Raw genomic sequence first — 14441 nt, forward strand, 5'->3', positions numbered from 1 at the left:
CTGCCCAGGCAAAATTTCCCCCATAGCACACTGTATGGCGTATGCCCGTATGCCCGTCTTCATTAGCTCAGTATATGAGCAAAACAGTAGGATGTTAAACCCCATTTCATTTCATTTCAGTTTGTTTTACAGGGGGTGTTGAATGGGTCACCTTAATCTGGGTAGATGTGTTCTCAAAACTTATATAAAATATTAGTTTATGAATGAACGTGACAGGCGTTTACATTAAGATTAAAAAGATAGTATACATGTTTAGTCGGTTGTAATCTAAGTGATTGTTTAAAATCTTTGCTGCAACAGAAAAAATGTTCTTTTGAATTTGAACCAAAAATAGCAGAAAATGTCTGCTTTATTTTGTGACATGCACTGAATTGCCTTTAGTTGGAGGGGTTTTAAAGGTCTACAAAAAGCAAAATAATAAAGAGTTGTTGAAGTTCATTCATCTGTGAACAATCAAGTTGATAAATCTAAAGAACAACACCAGTTATACCCACGCCATAACTGTAAATTTATTACCTGAACAGCTATGTGTATAGTTTTCACATGCGCTATGAGCATGTTTTGTGGATTTGGCGCTTTAATTTATTATTATTAAATTGTTTACTTAAATAACAAAATATCCTCATTAATGACATCTGAAATATTTGAATAACCAGACGACAAGCCAATAACAAACAGTTTATTTTAAATTTTCGCTGCTGAAATAAAAAAACTGGATTGTTTTGTGGCTAGAAGCCAGTTTTCCATGTTTTCACTGCTGCTGTGGGATACACGGCACCTTATCATTCTAGTGGAAGTCTACATAGGCGTACGAGCCAGAGGGGCAGCTGCCCCCCCCCCCCCCACTTTCGGGCAATCTGACTTTTCGGGCAGACGGGTAAAGTGAAAACAAAAATTATTATTTCATCTAGATGGCAAAATAAAGTGCCCAAAATCTAATTAAACACAAGTTTTACTTTTCTCTTCATTAAAGACCAGGAATTTGTACTGAATTCACCATGGATTAAAACATTTTGCCTGGAGCTACTCTAATTTGTGCCACATTTTTCGGGCATCGATTATTAATTATGAATGCAGTTGCAGCAGTCCGATTGGATGGTTGGAATTCAGGTCGGCATAGGGTGAGATTTCGGTTGGAAACCGATTGCAAACTTTGAATTTGCTTAATTCACGGGCTAGATTAGCAGAAAAACGCATTTGCGGGGGGTAAATTTTCTCGTGGAACGCGGGGCCTCTATACTCCCACCCCCACTGCTTGCTTGCTTGTTTGGAATTCAGGTAAATCACCTAAGGTAGGCTATATTGGACAATAGCAGGAAAACGCGTTTGCGGAAGTTTAATTTTCAAAATTTCCTCCCGACGGACCAATCTCCGTAAAAGATTAATTGTTGGTCGATTGTGGGGGTTGGATGGCTGAATGGTTAGCACGTGCGCGCTGTATTATTGAGTCAACTGACATGGTTTCGATTCTCCAGTTGTACGTGACAAGGAGTAGGGTCGCCTGTCCAACCTCGTGGGTTTTCTCCGGGTCCTCCGGTTTCCTCCCACTGCTATAAACCCCTACGCGCAAGCGAATTATTGAAATAAAAATTGAACCATATGTTAGTCCCGAAATGACCTAGTCTGTGTCGAGTGGACGTTAAACCTCATTTCTCTCCCTCTCTCTCTTACTAACTGAGCCACCGTGACTCCTATTGGAGTCAAAAAAAACGAGACAACATTGACGCTGATTTTTATTTAACTCAGAAAAATAAGAATTATAAAACATTTATTTTAGAAATTTTTTTGAAAAAATAACATGCTGTAGGTCAGAATATAAACTCTAAATATTTCCGGTATCGACAGTCGTGATAGAAACCAATTTAAGCCAAAATAATTAAACATAACACTAGGTAAATCTTATTCCTAATTCAATAGTTTGGTGTATTGAAATCATTAAACAGGATCGGTTTTAGGGGCAGTTTGGAACGTTATAGATGTGATCACATTTATTCTTTTTTTTGTTAAAAACCGAGCCAGGTGCACAAGACATTGGTTCTCCGATTCGTTTACCTTTAGAACAATTATAGAATTTAGTACAATTGGCTGGATCAGCTGTGATACGTCTGTTGATGCAGCCACTGTCTGGAACGCTGTCCATAACACAAGTACGGGCTGATTGTTTCCATACTGTACCAGGTGCGCAGTCACGTAGCTTGGCAACCATGTTATCACATTGGTAGTATTTCGTGTTGTCGAATGGATAAACGAAAAACTTTCGTCCTGTGAGAGCACATGGATCTGGAATAAAATATTTAAATTATATCATTTCTCCCTTTTACGCTATCACAAGATGCACCTAATGTCGGATTGGCTTTGGATGACCGAATGGCTAGAGAGTGCGCGTTGTATCATAAAGTCTGTCATTGAGTGAAATCGCGTGGTTTCGATTCCCCGATTGTACGTGACAAAGAGTAGGGTCGCATGTCCAATCTCGTGGGTTTTCTCCGGGTACTCCGGTTTCCTCCTATATGTTAGTCCCGACATGACCTTGTTTGTGTCGAGTGGACGTTAAACCCAATTTCTATGTCTCTGTGCTGGGGAGGTCTGACATTAAGTGACGGGGGGAGGGGGTAAGGGAGGTTGTGGGGTGGGGTGGGGGTCTGACATTACGTGACATGCGGTGGTATTGATCCCTAAGGGTGTTCTCCGGGTTCTCCGGGCACCTCCGCCCACCACAGGCAAACAATCCTACACAGAGAGAGAGAGAAATGGGGTTTAACATCCACTCGACACAAACTAGGTCATTTCGGGACTAACACATGGTTCAATTTTATTTCAATAATTCGCTGTGCGCGTAGGTGTCTTTAGCAGTGGGAGGAAACCGGAGGACCCGGAGAAAACCCACGAGGTTGGACAGAATCCTACACAGAAGCGAAGTACTGAAATACATGTGACGACCAAGTCAAGAAATGGTCTGACCTGTATCGAGTTAAACCCCATTGCCCCCTTACTCCATTTTGTTTGTAATGTGACTAGGACGTTGTTATACTTGTAACCTGGCCTCCACGGTGGCTCAACCAGTAAGGTGCTTCATCGCTAACCAGGAGTGTCCCATTTCTTTTTGACCGAGAAAGTTTCTCCGGAATTTCCGGCTAGGTCTCCCCATGTCAACAACTTCGGGTCGTGTTTTACTTACTTGTGGTAATCTTTCTACATTACCTATTTACAACTTCCGGGCGTGTATTTTTCTACAATACCTATTTACAACTTCCGGGCGTGTACTTTTCTACAATATCTATTTACAACTTCCGGTCGTGTACTTACTTTTGATAACTTTTCTACAATAGACTGTTGTATCCTGGTTCGGTCTATAACCATCTGTCCAAATCCAGTCAGCTATACCATTCAGAGATCGTGGTCTTTTTCGTCTATTGTTGTAGTCGGGTACTACAGCATTTGCCCAGGCAGCGTCATAAAATCTACAAGAAAGAAGATACAATCATGTTTTCTACATCTAGAAACTTGCGACAACGTAACCAAGTACATGGAATTCGAGTGGATTAGATATTTCTAACCACAAAAGCTCCGCTACCTGTGGCCATAGGCGTACGAGCTGGGGGGGGGGGCCATTTTGGGCACCAAATGCTGGGAAAATTTGGGCACACAATTGTACTTTGTAAAAGTTGTATAAAAAAATGCTGTGTTCTTGAATGTGTCCGATTTAACAGCGAATTTATTATTATTATGTAACATACTAAGAACCTAACTACATTTTTTGGGCACCAACCACCACCGCCTAAAATGGCCTAAAATAAAATGGACTTTTACGTCTTCCATTTTTGCATCAATCGGTTGAATGAAGCATACGTGGACATGCGCATACCTGTCAGGTATTTTTTACGTGCACACAAATGTCAACACCGAATCTCAATTTTGGGTCCCACGTTATTCTTTGCCGGGCTCTCCTTAAGGAATTCCTACATCCCCTATCTTCCCACGGAGAGTCGTAAGGAAGGAGCCATGACGTTGAACTCCCTTATCCGCCTTTGGTTTTAAGTTGGACTCACCCATCTCATGCTTAAAGGTGGACTCGCCCGACTTGTGTTTTCAGTTGGACTCACCCGACTTGTGTTTTAAGATGGACTCACCCGACTTGTGTTTTAAGATGGAGTCACCCGACTTGTGTTTTAAATTGGACTCACCCGACTTTATTCCAATTATCTTCAAATGTAGAAGAACATTTCCACGTCACGTCTGTTTTAGAACCGCCATTGAGTGCCATCTTGATGCCACCAACTCTCCCGGTATTTACGCATTTAATGGCAACAACTTCGGTATCATCGGGAATCCTGACAGGTGATAATCTTGGCCATCTATTATCGTTTGGCGTGGTGGTATAGAGGACACCATCAGCATAGAAAGACATTCTGTTGTCGCATGTTGCAGCCCCGGTGATCACTGATTGAACTGTAATAATCAACATATGACTTCAAATGGGGTTTAAAGTGCACATAAGATGGGCCTGGAAACTTTGAGATACGTGTAGCCAATGGTTACTATATCCACTTTACGGCAAGTTCACGCCAATCTGGTTGAAATTAATTCAGTTATCTTCACTCAAAGTCGTAAAAATAGACCTTCTGTAAAAACGACTTTGCCAATTATCGAAAGCACTCTTAATCCCCTCAGACGCCAGTGACGTCACAGTGACCGAATGCATATTCGGAATGTTTATTCCTTAATTACCTATATACAGCCGACGTGTGTATTCTTTAACGCCTGAAGGATTCCTTACCCCCCCTAATTAAATAAAACAATTGACTACGGAATAATTTGTTTTGTAATTCATTTTAATTTAAGATCCAATTTAGAGTGCCTACATCTTTTAAACTTTGAAGTCTTGAACTCTTAATTAATTTTTTACAATATGGAACTTAATGGACGAATAAATAACCGGTAAATGCGCTAATTTCTTGAGTCATCTTCATTTGACATGTGGCCTATTTAAACAAAGGCAGCTTAAATTGATCTACGGCATGATACGGCATTTTAAATTCACTCTAAAATATTCCAATCACAAACGTCTAATCTATACCAATGAAAGACGATAATTCGGTGATTATGATTAGGCCAGTCACGTAGTAATTGGACCATCAATAGACGCTTGTCCAGTTGCCGTGTGTATTGATAGTGCTATATTGTACAGACGGTGAGATATTGTATAGATAATGTATATCCTATGTGTAGTGCCTGTGACGTCACCAGCCAATCAACCGGATTATGGTCGTAATTGAAAAATCGAAAAGCGTTTTGGCGTGTCGGATACTTAAACGTTAACAGCGGACTTAATTTTAATCAGATTGGTGTGAACTTGCCGTAAAGTTGATATAGTAACCATGGGCTATACATACATGAAATTTAGATTTTTGATCTTACGTGGTCTTTAACTATGGAAGACTAAACGGCTCTTTATTCTTAGTTCTTAATTCTCAGTTCTTAATTCATAGTCCTTAATTCTTATTTCTTCATGTGTTGTCGTATTCCGACATTTGTACACTAAAATTAACATTTGTATTTTAAAATCAATATTATTTCACAAATCAGACATTGAATAAAGAGCTGTTTGGTCTTGCATATTTAACGTCCTACTGTTCTGGTCTAATGAAAACGAGCAGAAGTCATACATTGTGCTATAAGGGGAAGTTTGGCAGGAGGGCTTATTTCCAATTCCAGTGTCACGGGCTATTTTACGAATAAGCCAACGTACACACGGGACCTCCGTTTTTCGTGCCTAAACGCGGCTCGTTAGCGAGTCAATTTCTTACCCACTAATCCAGAAATAAGTATAAGACAACGAACACACACGACCTCAGTTTTTCGTTAGCCAGCCAGGGCCTTAACCACTCATCCAGAAAAAGTCAAAAACTATTTTAACAATATGACCTAGACTACTCACCTCTGTGGAATGTCAATCTGTAAAAAAATAAAAAAAAAATAAATAGTATTTTAAGGTTTTCGAGAAACTGTCCCTAAAATATACTCTATGTATACAGTCCTTTGTGTAGATACACTCTCCTTAAAGGAGCTAGATCTCTATTCTTTGGCACCTAGAAATGGACACAAATGAGTCGCAACGCATATAATAATGTAATATTAATGTATATAAACTGATTTACATTCAATCGAATAGCAGTCTTGAGAGAGAGAAAAACTTAGATAAGCCCATGAAGAGAGAGAGAAAAACTTAAGAGTGTTGGATATTGAACTATCCATGCAATCAATCAAGTGGATTTTCTGAAATTGCATTTTTAAATTAATTTTTCATGGTTGTCAACATCTTGTTTTAGGACTAGTTACCTCCTTTAGACTTTGTTTTAAATGATAATGTAAACCGATAGTCTAGCCAATGACCTATTATTGTCAAATGTTGACAACGCATCCAGACTAATATTCATAGAATATTTTTCTGGATGATAGAGACTAACACACACACTAGTTTGTTGTTCATTATTCGCGAATAACCAACAACGAACAAGTTTGTTGTTCATTATTCACGATATATGGTATTAGTAAAGGCCCTCTTGTAGGGAATACGCCGGGGGTGTTTTTTTTTATTAGCCTAATTGGTTTATAACAGTTCAAAGTCTTGGGAAATATAAACACAGGCGATGAATAGCGCCAGGCTTTTCTTAGAGTGTGGTTCCAGGTGCCAATGGCGTTTATGAATCGTCTGGACCACTCCATGTACAGACGCCGCGCTGTTGTTATTAACACTCGCGGTGGACACACCAGATACTGATGTATAGACTGTGTACAGACTCCAAACCTTCTCATAATGTCTTGAAATTGTGATGAATGTCAACATATACTGTTCACAAAAAATTGTTTTGATTCATTTAGTAAGTCGTTTTCTAGAATGCTGTTTAGTATAGATTCTAACAAGCTGTCGTTGTACGCGAATAACGAGCTGCTTTATATAGGTGAATAAAGAATTAGTAATACAATAAAGGACGCTTTTATAGGAATACGCCGGGGTGGCTTTTGTATGAGCCTAACCATTTGGACGTATCCATGCAACAGGCGAAAACGCGCGCGGAAAACGGGCCTCATTTGTGTGACTTTCGAACCGGCGTATTCCCTACAAAGGCGCCTTTATCATATTACTAATTCCATATCTGGTGAATAACGAACAACAAACTTGTTCGTTTTTCGTTATTTTCTAATATGAAACATCTCGTTATTTAGGTAGAAAGGCAGCTTGTTATAAACCAATACGACTCGTAAAAACACACTTCCCATAAAAGTGGCTTAATTATAATACCTGATGAATAACGAACAACAAAACAAGCTCCTTTTTATTTCTTCTCGAATAACGAACAACAAACTAGCTAATTGTTCGTGATTCGCGAATAACGAACAACGAACAAACCACAGACTAACTTCACGTCGCTCCGTTTTTTCCGTCCCATCTGATCGACTATAGATTGTTTTTTGCCATCCCCTCAGTCCTGCACCACACAGGAAAATCCCTATGAAAGTTGTCGGTTAACGCAGGGATCGAACACGTACAATTATATTATAATACTCACATGGCAACCAGAGCGATGAGAAGTAAACCCAAATCAATATTCAGCTTCATTGTTGGCAGATTCCTTGATTATCTCTCGGAATCTCTGTCTCTCGGTATGAAATGCTTGAATTCTCTAATTTAACACGGCTTTATATAAGAAATCGAATACAATAAAATTGATCAATGTAGATATTAAAATCATTCAGTATAATTACATCTATAATCTTGTCAATCATTGTAATTACATCTATAATCTTGTCAATCATTGTAATTACACCTATAATTTGGGACAATTTTGTTTATAAATAAATCTAAGACGCCCAATAAAATTCTAAAGATGAAAGATGGTATTATCTAATAAACAATCTTAGTATTAACTGAAAATACAAAAAAAAACCGAACACCACTCAGTGCTGTCAATATTTATGCTTGAATACGTTTGTTTCATTAGAAATAAATATAAGATGCACAACAAAAAACATAATTGAAGGCTATGTTATCTACAACAAGCAAAATTAGGGTTATAAAAAAATACGTTATGAAAGTTTAATCTCTAATAGGGGACCAAATAGGGTTCAAGTCGGTTCAATTAACAACCAAAAGTACTACCACAAGCCTCGTTTATGTAACTCTCGAACCGAAATCCCACTATATGTCCTTACCCGATTTCTAGATTGTTTTGGAGTGGAGGCAGAAATAAAATGGCCGATTTGATTTCTCGGAGAGTGTATACAGAGGCATCTTTACGAGACCGATCGAAAACGCACTTGTCTTCTATTTCACACCACCAATACAACAATAATTGGTGTGATAGGTTATTTGTGTAATCAAGTTGTGATTAATTAATAACATTTAACAAAATGCTTCTAATTAAACCAACGTACTATAGACTGACAACTCGATTGTTTCCAAGCAATAAAATGGGGTTTAACGTTTTACTGTTTCGCAAGCGGTCTTTTAATGCATGCCACTCTGTCTGTACACATGACCCCTGTTTTCGTCCCATTCGAACGGCTATACATTGTCTTTGTTTTCGTCCCATTCGAACTGCTATACGCTGTCTTTGTTTTCGTCCCTTTCGAACGGCTATACGTTGTCTTTGTTTTCGTCCCATTTGAACGGCTATACGCTGTCGTTGATTCCGTCCCTTCCGAACGGCTATAAGCTGTCTTTGTTTTCGTCCCTTCCGAACGGCTATACACTGTCTTTGTTTTCGTCCCTTCCGAACGGCTATACGCTGTCTTTGTTTTCGTCCCTTTCGAGCGGCTATACGTTGTCGTTGTTTTCGTCCCATTCGAACGGCCATGCGTTGTCACATTGCAAAGAGGGTCGCTCCAAGATAAGTAATTCCCGGTCCAAAGCTGAAAGTGGTAGAAATGCCCTGTCCATATCTCAAGTATATTATCCTCGTCTCATTTGTCATAGTATCTTTCTTTCTCTTATTTTTTTTTCTGCATTCCCTAGTCCGAGTAATATAAAATTGGAATAAACGGGCTGTCAGATTATATTTCCTTAACTGGGGATCGATCAGAACACCAGAATAATGGCCTGTTATTCCATGACATTCATACTGCGGAACGATCAGAATCGTGTAATTACATATTTCCAGGTCGTTAACAGCTTCATGAGCTCAAAGAATAGGTGGGAGTGGTGGTGGTGGGGTGGGGTGGGGGCTTGTTGAAATACATGTGCTCAGTAAAGATAAGATATTTACAGATTGTCTAGCGTACTGTGATAATAGAGAGAGGGAGAGGGAGAGAGAGAGAGAGAGAGAGGAATATTTGTCACGGAATTTGACACGTAAATAGTCTATACTAAAGTAAAAAGTTTTTATGGATTGAAATTTGGCGTGGAATAGAACCGACAAATGGAGGGCAAAGATGTGGCGGATTCAGCTACCCCCACGACAGGATACAAATCATTTATGGGTTGGGTTAGGGATAGGGATAGGGTAAACGTCTAACTTAGAGCTTTTTGTTGGTTGGTGTGCTGTAGCTGTCACCATTGACACCCCGATTATTCACACCATCTCGGAGGAGAGCCAGGCCACCAAATACCCCGTGCCCGTCACCATCTCGGAGGAGAGCCAGGCCACCAAATACCCCGTGCCCGTCACGGTCTCGAAGGAGACCTAGGCCACCAAATACCCCGTGCTCGCCACCGTGTCAAACGATTTGACCTACACATGATAGAGTAGGGTAAGTGAGATTTAATCTTGACAATGTAGGTTGTGAGAAATGACACGCTTCAATGAAGGTTTATGATTATTCTTTCATAATATTTTATTAACAGTGTGTCAGATGGATTTAACAGATAAAACAAGTACTCCTGAACCAGGCTGGAGTGGGATGTTAAATCATGTGTCGTTACTGGCGTCTTTCTTTATTCCAGATTCAAATGAAAGTATTATTTTTTCTTAGACATCTATCTGATATCATTATTTTTCCTTTCACTAGTATAAGAAGGATACCTCAGCAGTACAAGAAAAGCAATAGGGTTTAACGTCCCCACTTTTCTAAACCGTCTGGGCTAATGATGACTTGCATTATGCTATGCAATTTGAATTCGTGGAGGTTGGAACATATTCAGTGAACATTCTGGAGCAAGGTGAATTCGTACGGCATTCGAGGCACCGTCCAACTAGACTCTAGGTAGTATTTGGACAATATACGCCTCTTTCTAAATATACATCCACGTCCTGTGGATGTATGTACCTTAACCCTTGCCTTGTGGATGTATGTACCCTAACCCTTGCCTTGTGGATGTATGTACCCTAACCCTTGCCTTGTGGATGTATGTACCCTAACCCAAACCCTTGCTCTGTAGGAGACAATATTCCAGGTTCTTTTTCTTCGCCACGCACCACCACCACCGCCACCACTTCATTACGCACCCCTACCACCCCCACCACTTCGTTAATAATACCCCTACCGCCCCTACCACCACCGCCACCACTTCATTACGCACCCCTACCACCCCCACCACTTCGTTAATAATACCCCTACCGCCCCTACCACCCCTTCCACCACCACCGCCACCACTTCATTACGCACCCCTACCAACCCTACCACCCCCACCACTTCGTTAATAATACAACAAACGCCAGGTCATTTCGGGATTAACATATGGTTCAACCTTATTTCAATAATTTTCATGACTGTAAGGGTCTTTAGAAGTGACAGGAACCCGTAGGACCCGGCGAAAACCCACGACGTTGGACAGGCGACCCTACTCCTTGTCACTTACAACCGGGGAATCAGAACCACGCCAGTTGACTTAATGACAGACCTTATGATACAACGCACACGCTAACCACAAGGCCATCCAACCCCCACAAAGAAAGGGAGATCCGGTTTGTTTATAATAAAATTGTTATTATATTGCACTCTGTTTGGTATTTACTGGGGTGTTAAATGGGTCACCTTGACATTTATCTCAAAACTTGTATTAGATATTAATTATTGAATGAACGTGACAGGCGGTTACTAGAAGATTAAAAAGATAGTATACATGTTTAGTCCGTTGTAATCTAAGTGATTGTTTAAAATCTTTGCTGCAACAGAAAAAATGTTCTTTTGAATGCATGTTCTTTTGAATTTTGAACCAAAAATAGCTGAAATTGTCTGCTTTATTTTGTGACATGTATTGGATTGCATTTAGATGGAGGCCCTTTAAAGGGACAATAACACTCTTGCTGGCTTGAAAGCTTCAGAAAATAAATAATATCTCTATCTAAGTATTAGATGTTTAAGTGTCCTACCTGTTGTGTTAATTATCCATTACATCCTATTTTACTTGTCCAGATGGTACGAAAATATTTTTAAATCGAAGTTTCATTTGAAAAGGTTTACGTTAGACGTTTCAAACCATTATGTTGAATTTTTCAAAATTTTTAAATAAGGTGTGTTAAGATGAAATTTGTATCATCAATTAATTGAAATATTCTAAAATGGTACAATTTGTTGACCAGAATAAAGATTGGGACATATTATTCAGTTAAAACAAGAGTGGTGTTGAGCCTTTAAAGGTCTACAAAGTGAAAAAGCAAAATGTTATTGTTGAAGTTCCTTGCTCTGTGAACAATAAATCAAGCTGAAAAATAAATCCAGATTGGCTCTTACATTCAAGTAAATCATTATTTAAACAATTCAATTGTACAAGGGAAATACGTTGAATTTTCCACCTCCAATTAATATTTTACCGATGTGTTTTATCTTTTCAATCTATTTGACACACGTAGATGTAGATAATGAAGGAATGATTATAAACCTTCATTGAAGGGTGTCGTTTCTTACAAGATTAAATCTTACTTACCCTACTCTATAATATGTTGGTCAAATCGTTTGACACAGTGGCGGGCATGGAGTATTTGGTGGCTTGGGTCTCCTCCGAGACCGTGGCGGGCACGGGGTATTTGGTGGCCTAGTTCTCCTCCGAGACCGCGGTGGGCACGGGGTATTTGATGGCTTGGGTCTCCTCCTAGACAATGTGAATAATCGGGGTGTCAGTGGTGTTGGCTACATCACACCAAGCTCAAAGTTAGACATTTTATAGAAATGGTAACTGAATCCGCCACGGCTTTACCCTCTATTTGTCGGTTCTATATTTTCCACGCCAAATTTCGATCAATAACTCTTTACTTCATTCTATAGATTTTTTACGTGTCAAATTCCGGGACAATTATTCCTATTATGACTGTACACTAGACGATATGTAAACATTTGAGTTTTTACTACGCACGAGCGTTTCAACAAAAGCCCACCCACCACCTCTATTCTTTACAACCCCCCCCCCCCATTCTTTGAGTTTATTAAACTTTTAACGGCCCTGAAATATACCATCAATTATTCTGATCGCTCCGCTGTATGACAGTCATAGAATAACTCGTCTTGATGGATTCTCAGTTAACGACCCATAATCGGACATCCCGTTCCCCCAATCTTTCCTTATCTAATAATATCAGTTTTATTATTATTATTATTATTATTATTATTATTACAGCATATTTATAGTGCACCCTTTCATATAACATGTTCAGGGGCACTTTACAAAGTGACAATGTAAATCACACATAAACAACAAGATTATGGGCATGTTAACGATTGTATACAGAGTCAGTTAAAAGCCTGATTAAATAAATGTGTTTTAAGTTGTTTTTTAAAAGAATATAGAGATGTACAACATCTTAAACTAAATGGTAGATTATTCCATAAAACAGGTGCTTGATAACTAAAAGAGCGCTGACCATAGGAGACTAGTTGAACAGTTTTGGGCTTTAAAAGTAGTTTTACACACATTTGGAATGATTATATTAGTTGGATTATAAAATGCAAATAAAAAAAAGAAAGATATTATGACAAATGCGACGTGGATAATAATACTTAAGACATCGACTGACCATTTCTACCACTACTTATCTTTTTGTTTTCTTTAAACAATATTTTTATTCATGATGTCTGAATGGGATTGGGGAACAGGCATAGCCTATGTATATCTTCTCTCCCTACTTATCTTGAGGCGACAATCATTGTAGAAAGAAAACATATAGTCGTTCGAATGGGACGAAAACAGAGGTCATGTGTACAGATTGGCGTGCATTAAAAGACCCCATGATAGGAGGAATTCGATATAAGAGTAGACCGTGGCGCCACTATCCGGGCGTGTGCCCATCTTCATTAGACTAGTTGGTGCGGACGTTAAACCCCATTTCATTTCTTGAGAAAATCCAATTGCCAGTTCATAGTACGGTGGTTTAATCAGAAGGCTATCGATAAATGTTATTAATTAACCACAGCTTGACCACACAAATCATCTACAGGTCCAGATGATATTAATCAGCAAAAGTTTATATAATCACTTTAATCTTTCTCAGGAACTAAAAATTTTCATATTATAAGTAAATTAACGACCCATTACTATACAGAAATTACAGACCACTTTTTGTTGTATTCATGGTTTGAAATAGAAGAAAAATGAGTTTTTCATCGCCTAATTTTCATTATTGTTTTGAAGAGATGCCCCTACCCCCTCCGAGAAATCAAATCGACCATTTCATTTCTGCCTCCCCTCCACGAAAATCTAGAAACCGGGTAGGGACATAGTGGGATTTCGATTCGAAAGCCACAAAAATGAGGTCCGTTTCCCGCGCGCGTTTTCGCCTGCTGCATGGACACGGTTCAATTACATTGGAATTTGACTGACTTTTTGTAAATATTGAACTGACTGCTGTTTTAGAGATTAAACTTAATTTATAACCCTGAGTATCCTTGCTGTAAATAACATTAATTATTTTCAATTTATAACCCTGCGTATGCTTGTTGTAAATAACATTGATTATGTTGTTTATAACCCTAATGGGATCACGTGGCTAAGTGGGTAAGACGCTGGCTCGCTAGCCTGGAGGTCGGGTGTTCGATCCCTGCATTGGCCGAGAAAGTTCACCCAGATTTTCCGGCGTGGTTCTCACTTGTCAGTGATGCAGGACGGAGGGCCGGCCTGACAAGGACAGCTGTCTAGTCATTCGGATGATATGAAAAACCGAGGTCACGTATACACATTGACGTGCACGTAAAAGATCCCTTGACAGATGGAATTCGATATAAGAGTAAGCCATAGTGCCGCTGTCCGGGCAAAAGTTTCCTCATAGCACACTGTATGGCGTATGCCCGTTTTTATTAGCCCATACGTTAAACAGACGTTAAACCCCATTTCATTTCAATTCATTTTATTTTCAATTTATAACCCTGAGTATGCTTGTTGTAAATAAAATTAATAATGTTATTTATAACTCTGATCATGATTATGTTTTTTTGTTGTGCATCTTATATTTATTTCTAAAGAAATAAACGTATTCAAGCGTAAATGTTACTGCATTGAGTGGGGCTCCTGT

The 14441-nt window shown here is 39.1% G+C and overlaps 1 long non-coding RNA gene across 1 annotated transcript; it reads right to left on the reverse strand.

The window, feature by feature from the left end:
• Positions 1 to 1807: 1807 nt before the first annotated feature.
• Positions 1808 to 7678, reverse strand: LOC126823766 (uncharacterized). Its single transcript, XR_007681306.1, has 5 exons — positions 7572 to 7678; positions 5939 to 5955; positions 4185 to 4449; positions 3307 to 3461; positions 1808 to 2280 (listed from the first exon to the last, which is right to left on the reverse strand). It is a non-coding gene; the product is annotated as an uncharacterized LOC126823766 (long non-coding RNA).
• Positions 7679 to 14441: the final 6763 nt, after the last annotated feature.

The sequence above is a fragment of the Patella vulgata genome, chromosome 6, assembly GCF_932274485.2.
Source record: "Patella vulgata chromosome 6, xgPatVulg1.2, whole genome shotgun sequence".
Taxonomy (NCBI): Eukaryota; Metazoa; Mollusca; class Gastropoda; family Patellidae; genus Patella; species Patella vulgata.